This window comes from Triturus cristatus, chromosome 3_1, assembly GCF_964204655.1.
Source record: "Triturus cristatus chromosome 3_1, aTriCri1.1, whole genome shotgun sequence".
NCBI classification, from domain to species: Eukaryota; Metazoa; Chordata; class Amphibia; order Caudata; family Salamandridae; genus Triturus; species Triturus cristatus.
The window spans coordinates 206,623,827-206,635,094 of NC_140583.1; the positions used below are offsets into that span (position 1 = coordinate 206,623,827).

The following is an 11,268-nucleotide window of genomic DNA, read 5'->3' on the forward strand; positions in this document are numbered from 1 at the left end:
ATCAGACGTTCGCGAACAGGAAAAGCGCATCGCGAACTGGCGGAACAAGCAATTCCGTGTGCTCGCGGAATCCTTCGTAGCTTGCGGAGATTTTTTTACTGCTTCGTGGAACTTTGGGTAACGCGACTACGGAAATTCCGCCCACCCCTATTCGTTGCTCTGTTGCGATAGGAAGCCCAAAACTACATATAGCAGACTAGTAATACACCCAGTGGGGAAACAACTTGTCTTATTGGCAAGTGTTGGTCATAAAAGTACCAACAATATTAAAATATTTCTGGGAAACCCATGTGTATAAAACCTTGAAAATGTTCCAACAAATAATTAGCTCTGTGACTGTCTAACAAATTAATCTCCATAATCCAGCTTTCATCAGCAGAGAGATCCTGAAACAAAAGATTAACTTCGGTAAGGATTAAGGGTGGGCGAAACTCAGATAATTCCGTTAAACGTAATCACTCCGAATTACCTGATGTTTCCATGAGATTATGCAGAATTACACGTGAACAGTAATTCTGCATTTAGCAGTAATTACGAAGTAGCGTTAAATGCAACAGAACACGAACAGCGAGCAGCTGCTCCCTAAATGTGCTCTTGCGGTAGTTACGTGAGGAGTAGTAATCGCCTTATCAGTAATTTTGCATCAAATAGTCACACGTAATTACTGAAATGGCTCTGATTACTCCTGCATATTTAACATTCTACCCAGGACAAATAAGGAGATACAATGTAATCAAACAAATAAGAGAAGACATGGTAGGTCTCGGTATCCACCTCCACAACCCCCCAATTAATTGAAGCCAGGAAATACCCCTGCCTTTTATCAGCACAGCAGAACCCCTAAATTTGAACCTCAACCACTCACCCATAGGTTGATGAATTGTAGGTGGTGTTAAACCACATTTTCATGAAGCGGTGTGTCCCCAAGATAAGGCAAACCTCAACACATCAGAATCACAGTAAATCAAGTTGGGACTCACTCAATAATTGATTTATTAGAAATGTAAGAAGATACAGTACAAAGGAAATCATGATGTCTTTAATATGATGTCTCTCAGCAAATGGAGCACTACAGAGTAGTGCAAAATCAAAATTATTCCAAGCCCCAAGTGAGCAGCAAAATCAATAGAGAAACTGGCAGCATCTCTAGTAGCCTCCAAAAAGAATCTGGCTCACCCCCAAAATCAAAGATTTATATACACTATTTCACATATTAAATCACAAAAACTCCTCCTAAATCATCATGGTATGATCAAAGTCCTTTCTCTGCACATCAGAGCACAGTTCTATTAAGCATCCTATTGACTTAGCACCCAAGCACTACCCCACTTCATGAATATTGATTCTGCCCACTCTACACTGTCATCTGGAGATGGCAGGACAATATAGTTACATGATCAACAGCAAACTGTTATGAATCGAACTCTTAACCCTTTCTATGCACTTGACGGAACCGTTCCTTCATGAGCCACGGTGGGCGTGTGCTCATTACGGAACGGTCCCCTCATGGCACCCACTCATGGGGGAAGAGCTGGCGCCCCTGCCCCCCCATGGGCATCCCATCTACAAACCCCACCCCTCCCCACCCCCTGGTAATCCTGCGACGTCTGCGCACCAACGTCCTCAGTAGCAGGCGGACGCGCTGGAAGCCATTTGCTTCCAGGCGTCCAGAGGTGAAACTGATGAGTTTCCTTGCTGGGAGGGGGGGGAGAGTTGATAAACCATTAGCACCAGGGATATGTATATATTTGTTTCAGCATGGCCCCTTGGGTAAGAGTTGCCCCAATGGGATGGGGCATCAGTTATTATTTACCTTTAGCTGTTTTTCTGTCCCCCTTGGTGGCAGATTGGCCATTTGAGTAGTGGCATAGCGTGTTATAATAATTGTTTTATTTCTTCTGAATTGCGATTGTAATGTTTTACTTCTCTTTTTTATTCTAGTTCAAGGCTTTTGACTGATGTTCCAGGTTGCGGTTTCAACACTGGTGGTTCTGCAGTTTGTGTAGTTGTATGTGTTGGGTAAGAAAACGTTTTTGGTACTATTTACTCATAAATGTCTTTTTGTAAATGGTGTAATAATAGCTGAATGTTTAGCTTCTATTTTATTGAGTGTGGAAAAACTTTTTGCATTTGTACTTGATGTGCATTTTGTTTGGTGAGTAATTGCTTTTGTTTTTTCTTTCTAGTGGGATATCGTTGGTGTTTGCTGTGTCTCTGCAGAGTAGGTTCTGGTGAGTGTAGCGGTCTCTTGCTAGTGAATCGTATAGTTTTTGAGTATATAGATCTTTGTGATAAAGCCACGCTTTGTTTACTTATTTTGAACAGTGTTGGTGGTGGTTGGTGACTTGTTTACGAAGTCTCCTTTCTTAGTAACGATTATGGCTAGTCGCAGGATTACTGCTCAGCAGGTTGTCGGTATGCTTTTTGAGTCTTCCTCTGACCTTGATTCAGAAAATGACTCTGCATCTGAGGCAGAGGAGGGAGTGGAAGATTCAGGCAGTGAGTTTTCGGTCAACGAGGAATCATCGGATGATGAAGCTACTCTCAGTGTGGATGTTGATGTGCCGATAGTGCAGCAAGAGTCATCTGGGCTGCAGCCAGGGGCTGCAAGGCTTCCCATTGGAAGTGCTGACCTCTGGGTTGCCCCAGACATGGTGCAGCCGGCATTGCCCGATTTTACTGGTGTTCCAGGGTGTAGAGTGGATACAGAGAACTTTTTGCCTATACATTTTTTTCAGTTGTTTATGGACGATGTATTTTTGGCAGAGATTGTTGAGAAGACTAATTTGTATGCTGAACAGTATTTGAGAGACAACAGTGCCAGGCTTAGGCCCCACCCTAGAGCTACCCAGTGGACTCGCACAAATCTGGATGAGTTCAAGAAGTTCTTGGGTTTAACTTTTTTGATGGGCTTGCTAAGGAAGTCCTCATTGTCTTCATATTGGTCTACTAGTCCCTTGATGGCAACGGCTATATTTCCGGCAATCATGAGTCGTGATCGGTATTTGCTTCTGCTTCGGATGCTGCATTTTGTCGATAATGGTTTAGCATTGCCAAGAGATCACCCTGATTGTGACCGTCTATTTAAAATTCGGCCTGTCATTGACCACTTTGGAGATCGATTTTCTGAGATCTATTCTCCAGGTAAAGAAATAACTGTGGATGAGCCTTTGGTCTTGTTCAAAGGCCGCTTGGTTTTTAGGCAGTACATTTCTAGCAAGAGGGCACGCTGTGGAATTAAGATGTATATGCTGTGTGACAGTAGGACTGGATATGTCTCTAATTTCAGGGTGTACACCGGTAGGGATTCCACGATTGACCCCCCTGGCTGTCCGTCCACTTTTGAAATGAGTGAGAAAATTGTGTGGGAACTTGGTAGAGGACATTTTAACAAAGGTCATCATTTATATGTAGATAACTTCTACACTGGTATGCAGTTGTTCAGGGAATTGGCCAAAGTGGACACTGTTGCTTGTGGCACGATCCGTTCTAACCGTAAAGGATTCCCACAAGAACTTGTTTGTCAAAAGCTTGTGCAGGGACAGTGCAATGCGTTGCGTAGTGCGGAACTTCTAGCTATGAAGTTTTCAGACAGGAGAGATGTCTACATCCTGACTTCCATTCATGATGAAAGCACTTCACCTGTGACTGTTTGGGGTCAGGTTGCTGAAGCGCGCAAACCTGTGTGCATTTTAGACTATAATAGGCACATGGGTGGTGTTGATAGAGTAGATAAGAGGTTGGAACCTTACACTGCTCTTCGTAAGGCTTCCATTTGGTATAAGAAGTTGGCTATCCATCTTTTCCACTTGGCAACCTTTAATGCTTTTGTTGTATTTAAGGATTGTTGTCCTGAGTCAGCAATGACTTTTGTTAAGTTTCAGGAGTCTGTAATAGGCAGCCTTGTTGTAGTGAAACAGGCAAGTGTTCCTAGAGTCGGAGTGGAGGAGGATGTGGCTAGATTGAAAGATCGCCACTTTCCTGATACCATTCCTCCCACGCCCTCAAAAGATTTTCCCAGTAGGAGATGTAGAGTCTGTTGGCGAAGAGGTACGCGGAAGGAGACACGTATGTACTGCCCTGAGTGTCCTTCTAACCCTGCACTGTGTGTGCCTGTTTGTTTTAAAATGTACCACACGCAAAATAATTTTTGGGAGTGTCCATGAGTGATAAAGTGAAGTGCCTGGTCTGTATTTTATATTTCTTGTTCAGTTTCATGGTTGGCATTAGTGCAATGTATTTAGTTTCAGATTTTGTGTTAGTAGATTTGTATCTACTTACAATTTGTTTGTGTTTTCTTTTTTGTTTAAGACAACCCTAAATGGGATGGTGGTGTGTCCATGGACTGGCGCTTGGCTGGCGGTGTGTGGACTGGCGCTTGGCTGGCGGTGTGAATGGGCTGACAGTGTGAATGGACTGGCGATTGGCTGGCGGTGTGTGTGGACTGGCGCTTGGCTGGCGGTGTGTGAGTAGTAACTTGCTGCTGGTCACTACACACACTGGTAGCCAAAAGCCAGTCCACGCAATCCGTCAGCTGGTGTGGTTGCTGTGTCAGGCATGTGGGCGTGTGAAAGTGATGGGCCCTTGAATGGCGCGATCTGCTGCTGTGAGTGTTGTAATGTGGTGGGCCCGTGGTTGGCGGTGTGAATGGTTTTGTATGTGTCACACAAATGAAAGGTGTATGAATGGCCTGTAAAGAGGTTGGTGCCTTGACGTGGCTTTACAGCTCACAAGCTGTGAGTCAATGGTTCAGTTTCTTGTCCTTTCAATTATTATTAACAGTGCATTTCATTTTTGTGAAATCTATTGTTAATAAAATTGTATATACTGACCATCACTCACCCTTGTGCCAAATCCAACCAGTATGTATGTACTTGAGGAATAGATGGTTTGGCAGTAATATTAGTCTTTTCCGTCTTTCTCAAGCGGGGTGTACCTTGTCCCTTTTTAGGGACACATGCGCAGCTCGCTCGGCGAGATTTAATGTTTTTGAGGACTTTCAGTAAAAGGCTTTAAGCCCCGCCCCTCTTTTCCATTGGCTGGCGTCACCGTTTATGCTAAACGGTGGCCAGCCATTGGAAAAGAGCTTTCCATGTTGCCTCCGTTTGGCTTTTTCAGGCGGCCCACTTGGACGGGCTTGCCTGCTTTCCTCCCGTCGTAAAAGGTTTCTTATCTTTATGGGGCCATGTGTTTCAAACACATGGCCCCATAAAGACAAGCTCTGGCGTGATCCTCTTTCGGGACTGCGCTTGTCTTTCGTTTCCTTTAGTGTGTTTGAATTTGCTTGTGCCCCAATCAGACCCCATGCAGAGCCTATCCCGGAACTTTCCGCTCATGCTGCTGATGCCGAGCAGACTCCTACTGGGGATGAGTGAGGTGGATATGTGGGTAGGGGTCAGTGGCGTGCATCACAGGGTTGTATATTGCTAACCCCCACTCTGGGGGAGATAGGGTTGGGGCGACTTTGAACGAAGGCCTTTACCTGTGGGGTTATCAAGGTGCGAGTGTGTGAAGGCGGGGGCTGTACACATTTGTATTGGGTGGCTTTCCATTGCATGGGCATCCCAGAGCATTTTTCTCGTAAGTAGGTGTGACATAATGCAACGTGACTTTATTGCAGTTTAAATATTGAAGTTGACGAAAGTATATTGGTGTATTATATGAGCACCAGTTACATTAGGCACGTTCATTTTTGGTAGGCACGGGGGAAGGAGATTAAGTGATATGCCCAGAATCACAGGGTGCGGAGCTGATGCCGAGACTCCAACCCGGTTTCCCAGTGCTACGTCGGCAGCTCTGGTGTTACGCCTCACCCTCTCCCCTAAAATTTCTGTTTTAAATGCGCACTTTCCGTTCTTCACATCACTATCGTCATCACTACTCGTATTAGGCTAATTAGAGGCCATTACACAAACAGAAAGGGATGGTCTCCTTTACAAGCATATGGCACACAAGAAGGTGTACTGCATTCATATGGGGCGAGAGCAGTGCTTTAAATGGGCAGGTACCGAGTACTTAAACTTCTATAATGTGAAAGGAATGGCACTTCAACTTCCTTTCGCACGAGATTTTCAATGCTTTATATGGGAGAGTACCGGCACTTCAGTTTGAAGCAAGCACTCTAATAGCATGAGTACCCGCACTATATTCTCATTTAAAGCATTGGGAGAGAGCTGCTCGCTTCACAGCGACATGACACAGAGAAAGGGCATTTTTTGCTCCACCTTAGGATGCTACACTTGGGGAGGCTGAAGGCAGGGGGTAGGGTGTTCCTGTTTTTGTGGGCTGGTGGGGACTTCTAAGTTAAAGCCATTTGCTTTGCTATACAATACCATTATCAAAGCAAATGACTTTAACTTTATCAAAGGCGAGACGTATTGCATTTTCAATGCTTGTTGTAAGTGTTGTAATGTGTTGGTTCCGTGCCTGGTTGTGTGAATGGTCTTGTGTGTCACACGAATGAAAGGTGTATGAATGGCCTGTAAAGAGGTTGGTGCCTTGACGTGGCTTTACAGCTCACGAGCTGTGAGTCAATGGTTCAGTTTCTTTTCCTTTCAATTAACACTGCATTTCATTTTTGTGAAATCTATTGTTAATAAAATTGTATATACTGAACCATCACTCACCCTCGTGCCAAATCCAACCAGTATGTATGTGCTTGAGGAATAGATACTTGGGTAGTAATATTAGTCTTTTCTGTCTTTCTCAAGCAGGGTGTACCTTGTCTCTTTTTGTGAATGTTGTAATGTTGGTTCCGTGCCTGGTGGTGTGAATGGTTTCATGTGTATCGCGTACGACAGGTGTGTGAATGGCCTGTAAAACAGGCAAGTGTTCCTAGAGTCGCAGTGGAGGAGGATGTGGCTAGATTGAAAGATCGCCACTTTCCTGATAACATTCCTCCCACGCCCTCAAAAGATTTTCCTAGTAGCAGATGTAGAGTCTGTTGGTGAAGAGGTACGTGGAAGGAGACACGTATGTACTGCGCTGAGTGTCCTTCTAACCCTGCACTGTGTGCCTGCTTGTTTTAAAATGTACCGCACACAAAATAATTTTTGGGAGCGTCCATGAGTGGTACAGCTAATTGCCTGGTCTGTATTTTATATTTTTTTGTTCAGTTTTATGGTTGGCATTAGTGCAATGTATTTAGTTTCAGATTTTATGTCAGTAGATTTGTATCTGCTTACAGTTTTTGTGTTTTCTTTTTTGTATAAGACAACCCTAAATGGGATGGTGGTGTGTCCATGGACTGGCGCTTGGCTGGCGGTGTGCATGGACTGGTGCTTGGCTGGCGGTGTACGTCACTGGTTCAATTTTTGTCCTTTCAATTATTGACCGTGCATTTCATTTTTGTGAAATCTCTTGTTATTAAAATTTCATACATTGAACCATCACTCACCCTTGTGCCAAATCCAACCAGTATGTATGTGTGTGTGCTTGAGGAATAGATGGTTGTTCAGTAATATTTTTCGTTTTCTTTCTCTGCCTAGGTGTACATTCTACCTAAGATAAACCTACCAGCTCTAGATATTCTCGTAAATGAACACCCCGGGGAGTACATGGTGATGTTTGTCTCGTGGACCCCAAGTTATCTTACCCTAAATGTCATGCAAACATCAGAAAGTGACTGTCACATTTTCCTTGCATTACTCTGCCATCATTTTCACGCTTCAGAAAGAAACAACAAATTTCCTACCACCAGCATTTCCCCAAGTCTCCTGATAAAAATGGTACCTCAATCCTGTGGGTGGGTGAAGTACCCGTGTCAGGGAAAGGCCCAAAACGTATTGTGGAGACATCAAAGTTTTCTATTTTGAAACCATCTGGTTTTGCAGGGGGGGGATGCACCTAAGTTTTTTGCCCTGGGCTCGGCCGCTATCTTGGGAAATCTACCAAACCCACACATTTCTGAAAACTAGACACCCTGGGGAGTCTAGTGAGGTACCCAGAATCCCCTGCAAACCTCCAATCTAGCTGGAAAAAACAATTTTTGCTCAATTTTCTGTGTAGGAAAGTTGTAAGATCACTGGGCTGACACAAATTTCCTACCACCCAACGTTCCCCCAGGTCTCCCGATAAAAATGGTACCTCACTCGTGTGGGTTGCTCAAGGACCCGCAACAGGCAAGGGCCCTAAATTTATTGTGGAGACTTCAAAATTACCTATCCTAAAACGACTTGGTTTTGCAGGGGGTGGGGCACCTGAGTTTTTGGCCCTGGGCTTACCGGCCATCTAGGGAAACCTAGAAACCCTGTGGAGTCCAGTGAGGTATGGCTTGCGTGGCTCCCCCAATATTTCCCTACCCAGAACCCCCTGTAAAGCTCATGTTTTTCTGAAAAAATCTAATTTTGTCTCAAATGTTTGTGTGGAAAAGTTGTATGATCACTGGGCTTAATGCAGAAAAACAAAAGGACCCAACCATACTTATTACAGGAGTTATTGTTCCTTCACATGGGAAAACATTTTGTTTTCCGTAAAACCCTCACCCACCAGGGTTACCCCATAGTGGCATGCTTCATCATAGGGTCCTTCCCGTTCTGCTACAGAATGGGGCGTGCTGCGACCAAACTAACTATGCAGGAGCTCTGAGGTTTTGACTGAGAGGCAAGTGATTCTGCAGGGAAGGAGTGAAGTAAAGGAAGATGTTTGTTAAAAATACCTGGCTAGTTGTTAATGCTAATTTATTCCGACCCTCCCCCCAGTCGGTATGGTTAAAAACAGGGTAAAGATTATGATTCATGGAATTAATGTTCCGAAAAGCCTAATGAGTGACATGTTTCTAGCCTACATCTCTTGGCTATTCTTCAGGACCTAGCGTATTTAGTGTCAGATACCTAGTTCCACTCCTACACTTGTTCCACTAATCACAACATACAAAGTGCATCATTCGCAAGTGCTTATGTGAGGTATCATTTTACTCGGGAGAGCAAGGGGAACGCTGGGTGGTAGGACATTTGTGCCGGCAGGGAGATCCTTCGCAAGATGTATCGGAAAAGTGATTTTTTTGTTTTCCAGCTTAATCTGAGGTTTGCAGGGAATTTTGGGTAGGGAAATGTTGGGGGATACACGCAAGCCATACCTCATTGGACTCTCCAGTCTAGTTTTCAGAAATGTGTGGGTTTGGTAAGTTTGTCTAGATGGCCGTGAGCCCGGGAACAAAAAACCAGGTCCCCCTACTGCCTAACCACACAAGTGAGGTACCATTTTTATCGAGAGACCTGGAGGAACACTAGGTGGTAGGAAATTGGTGTCAGCCCTGTGATCCTACAACTGTCCCACACAAAAATTTGTTTTTTTTTCTCCAACCAAATTTGTGGTTTGCAGGGAATTCTGGGTAGGGAAACGTTGTGTGATCCACACAAGCCATACCTCATTGGACTCCCCAGGGTGTCTAGTTTTCAGAAATGTGTGGGATTTCGTAGGTTTCCGTAGATGGCCACGAGCCCGGGGACAAAAAAACCAGCCCACCCCCCTGCAAAACCAGGTAGTTTTGTGATGGGTAATTTTGAAGTCCCCACAGTACGATTTGGGCCATTTTCTGATGCAGCCACTATGCCTATTCACACACGTGTGGTACCATTTTGTTATCGGGAGACCTGGGGGAATGCTGGGTGGTAGGAAATTTGTGTCGATCCTGGGAACAGATTAATCAATCTGCTGGTGCAGGATCACCACTTCACCACGGGTTCTTAACAAGTAAGGAGTAATCGACACTGGAGCAAAGTCGAACCATAGGGCATTTATTAAGCATTCATGACTGGGTCTCCATCCGATAAGTACCATCAAGATACCCAAGGAGAGAGCACCCCTAAAGATGGTTGCATGGGTTTTTTAGTAAAGATCACACACAAGGAACGCCCAGCGGTAAATGGAGCTTTGGGAAGAACACACAAATGAGACAATAGGTAAGAATCAACAACCTTTGTGCCTTGTGTAACTGTTGCGTCCTGAAGCTGCACAACAAGATAAACTATCTAAGCAAACTTTATCCAAGGCTTTACCATTATTTAACAAACACACGAAACCCAGTGCAGACCTCAGCTGTTCTTTTGTGCTGACTTTGCATGTTTACGCAGCCTACAATGTCTCAATCTAGATTCTTTACCAATGTTGATGCAGGTGCGGTGTTAAGGATAGAACCAGGCTGAAAACTGGACAGGGGTGGAAATGGATGAAGCACAGCTTAATTAAAAAACGAGAGAATTCAGATTTTACATTTTAACTGTCCTCCCTGTTCAGTTGTGCTGAATCTATTCTAAGGGGTACATGTATTAATCGCGTACATTAATATTAATTAATTCATGAATTTCAGTGCGCATAATCATTTCTCTATTTAATTCATGAACATTGATTAGGGTGGGTTTAATACTACTGCAAACATTTATACAAGTGGTGCATATCATAGGGGCACATTGAATGCAGAAACAGCAAGTGAGCAAGATGGCTCCTATGATTACTATTCCCATTAACAATGTCCAACCCCAAGTGGAGATAAGTCCCTGTAACCAGTCGGACCAGGTTCCTTGGTCTTGATGTATTTCTGCAGCTTTTTTGTGTAATTTAGAAATGGTGTCATAGACGGAAGGGGCGTGGTCAGAAATGAACACGCAACAGCTACTGCCGAGGATTACATCAAGCACCATTCTATTTTGTAAAGCTACGATTCTTGCAATTTGGAGCTCTTCTGTGAAATTACCAAGAGCCGTCACTGTCTGGTTCGCACAGCCTCTACTACACAGGTCAACCACCTAATCTTTCTGCTATTTAAAGCTGCACCCAAAAAGAAAGAGCCCTAAATTAAAATCAACATGTTGTAGAGCGGTGTCAGTCTGATCTATTTCATTATGTTCTATGGTCCTCTTGAATCTATTTAAGGAATTATCGTTAAACAGTTTCTGATCTTTGTGGTAGGAGGCAGGTGCTAAGGGTGAAGCAGGAAAGACAAACCCCAGACCAACCAATATGCAAATGATGATAACGTTTGTTTCCACAGATAAAATAGGTTTTGTGTGAGGAACGAAAATTACTATTGTTCGTTCCAGTAATGTTCAGTACTGTTGTACAGTCACTTTTTCCCACAGGAATGCGGCCAACACTGCTCTCACAAAGGTCCGCTCGTGCTCTAGTCACAGCAATAACAGGTGGCCCATTACCCTTGGTCGTTCGAGTGTTGGGGAAAACATAGCGTGTGGAGGCATTTCCTCTGCGATTATTCCTCCATTTTCCATGCAGTTCCTTTGGCTTGTGGGTCCCCTTCCTCATCGGGGTAAC

At 44.2% G+C, this 11,268-nt stretch overlaps 1 long non-coding RNA gene across 2 annotated transcripts in view; it reads left to right on the forward strand.

Moving 5' to 3' along the window:
* LOC146859927 (uncharacterized) overlaps nucleotides 1–10,813 on the forward strand; it is a 32,691-nt gene extending 21,878 nt beyond the window's left edge. For both annotated transcript variants that reach the window (XR_014978742.1, XR_014978743.1), the window contains exons 2-4: nucleotides 1,942–2,019; nucleotides 2,187–2,231; nucleotides 7,488–10,813. This is a non-coding gene — a long non-coding RNA (uncharacterized LOC146859927). The remainder of the gene's footprint in view (nucleotides 1–1,941; nucleotides 2,020–2,186; nucleotides 2,232–7,487) is intronic.
* Nucleotides 10,814–11,268: the final 455 nt, after the last annotated feature.